The 12,109-nt window shown below is 37.9% G+C and overlaps 1 protein-coding gene across 1 annotated transcript in view; it reads left to right on the top strand.

Moving 5' to 3' along the window:
- put (activin A receptor type 2 punt) overlaps positions 1–12,109 on the top strand; it is a 317,293-nt gene that overhangs the window by 255,365 nt on the left and 49,819 nt on the right. The gene's annotated exons all lie outside the window — the stretch shown is intronic.

Here is a 12,109-nt window from a genome sequence, read left to right as displayed (position 1 = left end):
ATGGGAGTACAGTGGAACCTCGATTCTCCGTTTTTGGAGGGACCGCAGAATGGGCCTTCCGCCTACCAAGTGACTCCCCTCGCTCCGAAGGCCTGTAGATTACGAGGTAACGCATGGTCAGTGTGACGAATCCTCTCGGCCAATATTCCTGGCTTCTAGACCGGGGTCGCCATATCACCATTAAATAGCTCCTCAATTAAAGGTAATCGTAGAATGAGTGAACCTGAAACCAACCCTCATATCCAGGTAAAAATGCCTGACCTGGCCAGTAATCGAATCCGGGTCCTCCCGGTGAGAGGCAGGCAAGTTAGACCGCGGGGCTGGCTTCAAACATTTATTACCGGTACACGACGTAAAAATCTCAAAACTTTACACTGAGTTTTACCGGGGAAACTTCGTCAGTTTCCTCTGAAAACTTCGTCATATTCCTTTGAAAACTTCTTTCAGTTCAGCAACTTTGAACAGCCAAACTCTTCGAAAAATCTAATACCCGTAATGCCAAGCCAAACAACAATCGACCGCAAGTACATTTCATTCTCTAAACTAATAATATTAAGCACATTAGGTACAAAAGTTTCCATCATGACAGCAAAATCCTCTTTTTTTTTTTTTAATCTTCCATTGTAATTCGGTCAAGGGTTTACTGTTCCTAGTCAGTTTATGGAAATCTTGTACCGCGTAAATTAGGCCTAGGCTACATCGACTTTTAAAGGTTATGTTGAATGCGAGAATATGGTTTCAAAAGTATCAATCCTCAAGTACTCAAATGCATGATATTTAGTTCTGCCCATCACTAATCACAATCAAATTGGAAAGAGAAAAAATACCATTAACACTTCCGAAATTACGATTATTCGCGACCTTGAACTCAGCTGGAAAGCGCGCTCGCTGTACGAGGAGTCAGTACGAGTGCAAGATACAAAGTTTTTTAATGTAACGTGCGCAAATAAAACGACTGCGGCTTTTATAACATTTTAACACAAAAACGTGAAATTCCCAATCTTATATTAGGACCAAAACAGTAATAGGCAATCCCAAAACCTCCCATGGCTTTATCTACGTATGTAAGGTGCAACATCTGTTCTGGTCTCGATAACATAATCGTTTTCGATAATACCTATTAAAATACTAAATTTGTGTTACTTAAGAAGGAGCAGTTTTGATTCCTGCCTGAAAGCCCAGTGACTATACTGTGCCCTGAGGAAAATGCCAAAAACCTGTTCGGCAACACGCTCGAAAAAAGTAAAAAATAAAATAAAATCTAACCCTGGGCATAATGTAGACGTTTTGCAAGTATGAACATTTGACGAAACTCGTTCCATCTTCAAATAGAGCTGTCGAAATGAGCTCTGTCTCCTTCCAATTGTTGAGGACACTCTCTGCTTTATGATTTCCGACGATTCTCTAAACATTACTACCTGAATGCGATGCTAAGATGATCACTTATGCAAGTTTACTGCCGATCGCATTTCCAGTACAATACCGGTACTTCTTTAAATTACCACAACGACGGGACGTCAACACCAAGATCCATGCCCTAGCCGTCCTTTCGTAAGATACAGTTTCTTGGAAAACGCGTGATCGAGGATTTAGCGTTGATGGGACTGGCATTTCTGGACGGTTGATCCGGGAGATCGTTTCTTCGAGGAACGGATAATGCGGGATTTTTACAACGTGATTTAATTAGGAGGCTCGCGAGACCACGTAATTTGAACGAATAATACGGGAAAACGTAGTTTCTGGGAACGTATAATAGAGGTTCTACTGTAGGTGTATTGCATATATCAAATAATTGCCTGAGTAGAGCAGTAGTAGAGTATCAGACTCATGGTCCTGAGTTTGTGGGGTTCGATCCCGGCTGAAGAAATTGATTTCTGAAGGATAGTCAAAAATCTTGGCACTCCATGTCGCCATTGGCATGTTAAGGATCTGTGGTAGCACATTGTGTCGCCCAACACAGTAAATTAACTCAGCAAGCCATAGCATCTTTTTCAATAGAATTCTGCTTTTTTCGCTAGATAACACAATTTGAATGCTAAACTTGGTAGGGAGGCTGCCTAGAATGGCGGATTATTGCATCCATCATCATCATCATCATCATCATTTCCCTTTATCCAGTTGTAGCCGGATAGTGGCAAATATGGTTCCTCTCCACTTTCTTCGGTCTTTCCACCACTCCTCCTCCAACAATGTGTCCTAGTCCATGTTTCTTTCTATAATACTGCGTTGGATTGTATCCTTCCATCTCAATCGTGGTCGTACACGGCCTCTCCTTCCTTGCATTTGCATTTCCATCACCTTTTTTGGCATTCTTTCGTTACTCATTCGCTTTATGTGCCCAAACCATCTTAGTCAGCTCTTCTCTATTCTATCATTCATTTTTTCCACTTCAATTTCTTTCCGGATTTTCTCATTCCTTATTTTGTCTCTTCTACTCTTTTGTATCATACTCTTCAAGAACATTTTGGCTGCCTGTATTTGTCTTTCAACCTTCTTTATCATTGTCCAAGTTTCTGCTCCGTAAGTTGTTATGGGTACGTAATACAACTTGTACATAGTTTCCTTTGCTTCCATCGGCACATCTTTGTCCCATAACATGTTTCTTACATTATGATAGAAACAACTTCCAGCTTGAATCCTCTTACTAATCTCAGCATCGAGTCGAGCATTCTCCATTAATTCACTCCGCAGGTATTTGAACGTTTCCACTACTTCCAGGGGCTTGTCTGCAAGTCTAATCTGACCTTTCCCTTCTTTCTCCCCTCTAGGCATAACAAGAGTTTTACTCTTTTCTACACTTATTTTCAATCCATATTCTTCGATCTTCCCATTCACCACATTCAACTGTTCTTAAACCTTCCTGTCGCTTTCTCCCCATATCACAATATCATCTGCAAATAACAACATGTTCATTTCTCTTCCTCCATATGCTGCTTTTGCTGTTCTCATGATGTCATCCATTACTATTGTAAACAGGATTGGTGGTAGAACACTTCCCTGCCTCAGCCCACTAGTTATTTTGAACCAACTTGTCCTGCCAACTTGTGTTTGCACGCAACTACAACATTCTTTGTACATTGCCATGATCATTTTTATTAATCTCTGTCCAATTCCTTTTTGCACCAGACTGTCCCACACTTTAGTCCTGGGGACACTGTCATATGCCTTTTCAATGTCAGTGAATGTCATCACCATATCATTCCCATACTCCCATTGCTTTTCCATTAGTTGTCTCATAATGAAAATAGGCTCTATTGTTGACCTTCCACTCCTGAAACCAAACTAATTTTCCATTATCTGATTCTCAACCCTCAACCTTATTCTACTTTCCAGTATCCTTTCCATTATCTTAGCAACATGGAATATTAGAGTAATTCCCCTGTAGTTCTTCAAAACTTTCTTATCGCCTTTCTTGAAAATTGGGATGATTCTTCCTTTTTGCCAATCCTCAGGGAACTCCTTATTCTCCCAAACATTCCTGAGAAGCCGATATGTCCACTGCAGGCCTATAGCTCCAGCTGCCTTTATCATCTCCACTGAAATTTCATCTATTCCAGCAGTTTTTCCATTCTCCATCTTTCTTACTGCCATTTCAATTTCATTCATTGTAATTTCTTTATCCATTTCTTAATCAACTAATTGCCTTTCCTGGTCATTCATTGAATGACTGTCATCAGTTCTTATGTTCAGCAACTTCTGAAAATACTCTCTCCATCTAGTTCTTATTTCTTCTGGCTTTGTTAATATTATGCCGCCTTCATCCTTCACAAATCTGGTGTTTACTTAATCTCTCTTTTTGTTTAAGGTACCATACAGTAATTTCTTGCTGCCCTGCATATCATTTCTCAATTTCTTTGTGAATAAGGCCCAGCTTTTCCTCTTTTCTTCCTCCACTACTTTCTTTGCCAAATTCTTTGCGTCCACATATTTTCTTCTACTTTCTTCAGTCTTAGATGTTTTCCATGCTATTTTCTTTTTCTTCACTGTAATCTTTGCCGTATCATTCCACCAGTGTGTCTCTTTATCTTTCACATTTCCTGATGTTCTACCACATACCTTTTCTGCACATCCAACCAGTGCTTCCTTAAATCTTTTCCATTCATCTTCAACACTCCCCACCTCCATCCTGGGTACCAAGGGTATTATTTCCCTTTGAAATTCTTCTTGTATGCTTTTTTCCTTCAACTTCCATACTTTAATTCTTTTCTCTCTTCTTAATGGGGGTTTTTCAATCTTTCCCACTTTCAATTTTCCTATCACAATTCTATGATCTTCATTCAATAGATTATTATATATCAGATGAAATATAATGCTCAAATAGAGTAACTGTGGGATTCCTCTGTTTTAAGACCAAGTAATGTTTAGATTTTTTTAGTATCCATGATGGCTGGGGGCAGAGAAGCCACAGATAATCCACAAATGGGATAAAATATATTGACGAAGCAATTTGCTATATTAAAATGTCATGTACTTAAATGGAGCTAAATGACTTTAACATACAGTATCTAATGGTTGTTTAAATCTTGTTAACAAATCAGATGGTACATTAAATTTCCCTTCAATCCCCATGACTTAGAAGAAAAAACATTGGGCCTCTTTGGGGCATATTATGCCAGATGCTTAATGTCTTCTGCTCATTTCTGTTGAAACCATTCCAACATGGCTTTATCTAGTTCTGAGTAAGTAGACATTGTTTTCCGTTTTGACTAATCCCTGGATGAGTAAGAGCTGCTCACTAAACTTGTTGTTTTGTATTTGTTTGTTTCCCAGGTTGTTTCACTCACATTGTAAGTCAAAGGCAGGTGTTATGTAGAACTGCCTTCTTCACTGTTTCCAGCTTCTGTTGTATCATTAACGCTGCACTTTTCATTTTCTGAGTATTGCTCAGCACTAATATAAATAGCTAAATAGTACTTTGTGCACTCTCTTATTGAACTGAACTCCACCATGGTCAGGGCCATTGCTCTGTATGTCTGCTGTCTGAGAATTAAGGGGCTATGGGTTGGTGTTGTTATGTACAGCCAATTGGAGCAAGATTCAGTGCTTGCAACTTGATTTTTTTCTTCTATCATTTTTCTTAGACTGTGGTTAATCTGCCTGCATATATTCAAGAGTCTACTGTGTGTGTATGTATAGCATACGCCCTTCAGCCTGGATGCACATTATTAGAGTAGTGCTTTGGAAAGAAAGTTTTGTTTGTACAGCTAAAACAGTTTTAAATCGTCTTGAATATCTTTGTTATTAAATTTCCATATGGTATTAGTGCCATTGCCACTCATAAGATTTTCTGATTATTTTTTTAAATTCTTTTAATCACTATGAAGAAAGTTTAAGTTATAAATTTCATTGATATTAGCATGGGACAGAAAACTTACTGTTCTCTTTAAAAAATCAAGCAAATTTATAATACGGGCACCAAAACATTGTGCATAAATAAAGGTTTTCCTTCAATTTTTTAATGTAGAATGTTTTTCAGAGTATCTAGCAGGTACAATGCAGCACACGGACAGTGTTACCAACAGCCATATAGCACATACGTGCACTCTGTCATGGTCATAGTTACCATAAACCATCATTAAGTTTAACTTCAAAGTATGAAAAATAATTTAACTGTTTGGGCAAATAATGATTGTCTATCAGTATAAAATAGTAATTGGGGTGGGGTCTCTGTTAGTGCAGTGGCTTAGCTGCTAGCTTCCCACTCAGAAAAGTCTGAAGTTTGAATTCCAGTTGATTCAGGATTGAGATTTTCATTTGAAGAATCACATGGTGTCAGGAAGGGAAACTGGTCTTGTACCCCCAGCCAAAACCAAAGTGGGGCCGATGACCTAGATGTTAGGCCCCTTTAAACAACAAGCATTATCAAAACCGAAGTGAGCTCGGGTGGCTTTAGCAACCCCGGAAATAACTGGGATAAGCTGAATGAAAGTTTTTATAGTAATAGTAGTTATAATATGTAGTAGTAGTTATGCAATATTGCCATATCTGCTTTGTCCATATAGGCTATTGTTATGATGGGCTCACCACACCCAAAGGCATTTTATACCTACCGCCAGGTTCAAAATTAGGCCGTCCCTAACATGGAGACAGGCGCCTTTCGCAGCGGCTCCTTTGGAGTACAGATGCTACGGGTTTGCCCCTTCCGCCATCTCCACCGTACCAAAGTCCACCTTCTCTGCCATAGATGCCATTAAGGTCTTACTCATAACCCTGAGCTGGGACCCATACCAGATGTTACACACCACATCAGTGTGCTCTGGGACTTACATAGGCAGGGGCGCCACTCCCTGGGTAGGGCTGCCTCCGAAGAGGGTCCCTTGTGTCCCTACCTAGTCGAATACAGGCAGCCGAAACAAAGTTCTTGAGGAGTATGATACAGAAGAGTAGAAAAGAGAAAATAAGGAATGAGAAAATCCAGGAAGAAATTGGAGTGGAAAAAATGAATGATAGAATAGAGAAGAACCGACTAAGATGGTTTGGGCACATAAAGCGAATGAGTGATGAAAGAATGTGAGAAAAGGTGATGGAAATGCAAATGCTAGGAAGGAGAGGGTGTGGACTACCACAATTCAGATGGAAGGACACAATCCAACACAGTATTATAGAAAGAAACCTGAACTGGAACACATTGTTGGAGGAGGAGTGGTGGAAAGACTGAAGAAAGTGGAGAGGAACCATATTTCCCCCTACCCGGCCACAGCTGGATAAAGGGAAATGATGATGAGTTAAGCAATATTAATAAAACAATAATTTCCAAGATTAATCCCTTGGTAGTTAATATTTAGGATAGGTGAAAGTTCCTCTGAAAAACAGCAAGTAAAATTGGATAATCAAATATTATTAATAAAATGTTTCATTTACATTTTTTGTTATTTTATTGTTTAAAAAACATATCTTACACATAATATTTTCATGAAAACTATTTAAATTTTTTTGTTCCGTATCTGTTAATTCTTAATTGTGTGGTGTGGCCGCATATGTTAACATCCTACAGCTATGGAGCCAAGCTCTGCACTTGGGAGACGAGTGGTTTCAAACCCCACCATCTGCTGCTCTGAGAATGATTTTCTGTAGTTTCCCATTATATCTTCCAGGCAAATGCTGGGACAGTTCCTGTTCATAGTCCATAGCTGATTCCTTCCCCCTCCTTACCCAATTTTATTCACAATCATTCATTTAATCATCTTCATTAGCTCTTCAGCTGCAGTTGGCGACAGGAAGGGCATCCAGCTGGAAAAAAGTTCCATATAATTTCATCTCGCCTAATCCCAGACTCCGTATCAAGAAACGGGACATCTATTATATCTTAAATGAATGATTCTTGGCTTAATTCAGTTGTAGCCATTATTTTACAGTGTAATTTTTTTTCAGTAAATTTGAAAATTTAGACTCTGGATGATTGAACTGCCATCTCACCATTCTCCTAAAATTTGAGAGATTGTTTAAGTAGTCATTGCATCATATAATATATTATTGATTATTCATTAATTATGTGTAATTTGATATCTTAGCCTTAGATAAATGCTGGCAAAAGACTTCAAGTCAAATCAGTATTATTTCTTTAACCTTCATGAAGATAATCTATTTCAAAAAAAGTTTTATTTGGGCATTGGGAAAATCAAAAAATTTAGTCAGTGTTATAGCACATACATGTTGCATCCCCACTTGTACAGCATTAATAATAAGTTCTCTGTCCTACTTCTCCTTTCCCAGTATTTGTAATTGATCTTTCAGCCTGCTGGCACATTTCATACAATTATCAGTGTTTATAACCTCCTTTAACTTAAATATTTCTACTTCACTCCTAGATCTCCAGTATGTCAGGACACTTTCCTGAAGGTGTGATTCTTTTATCAGAGCAGAGTTGTGTTTGGTAGTACACCAAATTTTTTAAATACTTTTCCTTCGTGCGTTTTGAAGGATATCATACAATGTTCTTTTCTCTTGTTGGAGTGTATAATTTGTTTTATCTGAAGCTGATTCATCTAAAGTGGGAGTAAATATATTATTAGATATGCATTGTCATAGTACAGTACATAATTAATGCTACAGAGATTAATGTAATGGTGAGAGATATTAGGTGAATCTATTGTAAGTTTCTATAAAAGGAAAGAATTTTATGTAGTTACAATGATACATTATATTCAGATGGGAAGAATGCAATTTAAAATTTCCTTGAGGTTTACATAATTGAATACATGCATTGTTGATAAAAATTCTGGTGTGTTTTTCCTTGGTTACTCCCCACTAAGAGCCAAGAAAGTGTTCTAATCCATTGTATCTGATTTCAAGATATTTATTTACGGGATACTGTAGATGAGGAAATCAGGTCTTAGTGTGGAGAAAATTAATAAAATCCTCATTAAGGATGGCGGCTCCCTCTGTGGGTAAGCAGTAAAGTGTCAAAGACTCTCTATCCCAAGATTGCCAGTTCAAACCCAAGAGAGAAAGTCCGATTTTTGAAAGACAGGAAGAAGTCCATTCAACACTCCATGGCGTATAAGGTGGGCATGTAAAAGATCTCTTGTGATGCACGTGGAGTTTCTTCTTATGTTATGACTGCATAGATCACTTTAGTCAGTCCATCATTCAGGTCTCTTTGGACTTTGGACTTTGCGGTCCTCCCAGTACTTCTTCAGACGCTCTGATCTTTGTGCCCTTTCCTCGCTTGAAAATATGCGTGGTGTTGGTTTGTTTTGCGTAAGGGTAAAGCGGAGGTTTGTATTCTTGAGTTTTGTATTCAATTTTATCTTGTTTGTGATATCTTCTGTTGTAAGGCCTATTTCCTTCAGATCCTCTCTTACTTCTCTGATCCATTTACATCCTGTTGTGGTATTTTTTGAGACGAGATTGTGTTGTACTAGTTTCAGAAGTCTTGAATCCTGCATCCTCATGATATGTCCAAAGAATCCCAGTCTCCTCTTATGCATAGTATCTGTAATGAGTTCTAGCTCTTTGTACACAACTTTGTTAGGTATTATCCGCCACTGTCCATCTTTCTGGTATTTTTTATGATGCAGGTCCTTCCAATCCTCTTTCAATTTTTTGAAGTCTGTTAGTCGTTGATTGTTTATTCAGGTGGAAAAGTGTTTCTGCTGCTTAGATCGCAGAAGTGGCATATTCTGCCATGTAGTAGAATAAAATGTGGACTGTCAAAATTGACATGCAGGCAGCCTAGACTAAAATGCCTGCGCATGGTAGCTGAGGCCATACGATTATAATTGTTATTGAGGATTTGAAACCATATTTATCCATGCTTTTGAGGTAATATCACTTTTGGCGTAAATGTTAAAATATTGAATTTTCTTTCACCAGCAAAGTTTTTTTTAAAAAATATACATTTAGTGCTCTGCCAGGTGGCAGATTTCTTATAGTTTGTTTACATAGTCTTTCCTTAAATGGTTTAAAAGAAGTTGGAAATTTATCGAACATCACCCTCGGTAAAGTATTCCAATCCCCAATTTGTCTTCCTATAAATTAATATTTGGCCCAATTTATCCTCTTGAAATCCTCATTCATCTTCGTTTAAAAATTCCACACTAGGTTATTGGTCTACCAATGTCATTCCAAGCCTTTCCAGCCAAAAGATTATAACATTTTCATAATTGTGCTTATTTTTTGGGAAATGCTGCTTTCCTTTGGATATTTTCCAGTTCTCCAATCCAGTAATCTTGGTGATTCATACCCTGGAACCATTGGGGCTTACCAGCGACTTAAATGCCCTCTTTTTACATTCTTCCTAAAGCTCTAAATACCCTGTTTGTGAGCAAGATTACTTTTCCAAAACCTGTTGTCATCCTAAATAATTAGTAGTTCCTGTCAGCGGTATTCACAAAATATTGTCCACGAAGTGCAACAATTGCAATGAGAGTTCTAAACATGCTGCCAGTATATACATGCCAGTAGCTAAGTATCCATAATGAACCGATAAAACAGTTACTCCTTTTTTTATCACTCAGGGTACTGCAGTTAGAGTGCACCTTCCTGAGTGATCTGGTGTATAGTACTACAGTCAACCCCCGATATAGTGCCACCATCCATTGAATAAGACTTCATGGCATAAAGTGAGGGTGGCACGAAAGCAAATTTTAACTGTGATGTTAAATATCTCTACCTAAAATCTATTATTGCATGATAACAGAGACTTAATTGAAGGACAATGTTATCATTTTGCTAAGTAAGAGGATAATACACTAAAACATTTTTGTTTTTTCTACAGTAGCAGACTAATACAGTACTGTATGAAAAATGAAGTTGCACTGTTAATCTTTTTTTTTTTTTTTTTTTTTTTTTTTTTTTTTTTTTTTTTTTTAACTTTAGTCCTTGTAGAAGAAATCTGTGATTGCTGCTTGCTTCTTCTTTTCATTTAATTGTTCAACTGCATCGGTCACAGTGATCAGATGATGAATCTCAGCACAATCACTGGAATGCTTCTCTAAATACACCCATATTTTCTTTAAACTTTCCTTAACTTCTGTACTTGAAGGAACTAGCAAGTCATTACAATCAGCCTCATCTACAGAGTTTGAATCCTCATCATGCTGTGCAGTCTTCAGTATGTCTTCATTGCTCATTTCCTCAAAGGTAGACAACTCATTGTTTATAGATAAGAATTCTTCCATTGTTAAAGGGTGTTCAACAGGGTCACAGGTTTCTCTTAACGCAATTCTGAATTCTTCCTCAGCATTGTCATCATCTAAGGAACTCTTCTGAGGAGGGATTAGACATGTATAACTCCAGGAGTTCTTAATTGTTGATGTATCCTTAAGTGAAAGATTGACTGGCACATCATTTTTAATGCACTCTATAATGTGTGTGACCTGATGGCGGCAGTAATGTGCTTTTTAAAGCATTTTATGACTCCAGCAACCAGAGGTTGAAGGAATCCTATCCACTTAGGTGGTATGAATTCAATTGTTTCATTGCTGAGCGCCTCTGTCTTGTGATAAGTTGAGTTATCAAGGATAAGTAACTCTTTTCCCTCTTCATTGAAATCCCATAACCAGGCCATTAATTCAATTGCAGTCATCCATGCTTTTTTTGTTGTAATGGCAGACAACATACAAATTAGGATTAAAGCCGTTGAAACATTGGGGCTGAACAGTTTTCCCAATTTTCTTTTGTCACTGCCGTCAGCATAATATCTTATCAGGCTGCATTCTGAAAAATAAATCGCTTTCGTCCATATTGTAAACATTTTCCAATGGATATGTTTTGATTGCATCACAGTCTTTTCCTTCCATTAGACAATATGTTGTCGTCCACTTCACCTGTTTCACCTTGCTTAGTGTACTGTGAAAGGCCGCGCCTCTGTTTAAAACGTGCCAACAATCTGTGACTGTATTGAAAATCCTTTATTCCTATTTTGTCACCAAACTGTCTTGCTTTTTCAATAATTACCAGGTCAATCACTGTTCCATGATTTGCATTAACCTGGCTTATCCACAGAGTTAAGGCATCCTCCAGCTCTTCATGTTTTGCAGGCCTAAGGCGTGTTGCACTAGCAGAAGAAAGTTTTTTCAAGCCACTTTTCTTTTTCATTCACAATGTTACCTACACACCTCCGACTAAGTCTCTTTCCCCAAAATAATGAAAAGTAGTATGCGATAACCTGCTGGACTAGTCTCTGGAAACTGTTTACTGTATTCACAAATTTCACGTTTCTCTTGAAGGGATATGACTGCTCTCTTCATTTTAATTCCTAATAGCATTGCAGTACTATAACAACTAAATGAACACTGGACATTAGAGTAGAATGTGCATCCATTATTGCTTAAGTAATGTTTATTGTTGCAATCCTTCGCTAATTTTTAAAATCATAAACCTGTAACCTTGAGAGTGAACAGGAATTTGACTTCACTGATGAAGGGAATGCATATTGTTCCTGAAACATGTGTGATAAAATAAATAATTTTCAATCATTAAAAGTGTATTGACAAGGTGGACCCAACATAAACTATTTTAAATAGTGAACAGGAATTCGGAGTGTCCAAAGCTTGGAGCAGAAGACTTACTCTGCTGCCTGCAGCAGAAGAGGTGGTTCTGAGCACTGTATACCTGCCCTTGTTAGCAACTGTTGTCAGTTCTATAGCAATTCCAGGAAATCTCA

The sequence above is a fragment of the Anabrus simplex genome, chromosome 1 (genome assembly GCF_040414725.1).
Source record: "Anabrus simplex isolate iqAnaSimp1 chromosome 1, ASM4041472v1, whole genome shotgun sequence".
Lineage (NCBI taxonomy): Eukaryota > Metazoa > Arthropoda > Insecta > Orthoptera > Tettigoniidae > Anabrus > Anabrus simplex.
The sequence above is the reverse complement of the archived record's forward strand: the minus strand, read 5'-3'. Positions and strand labels throughout refer to the sequence as shown.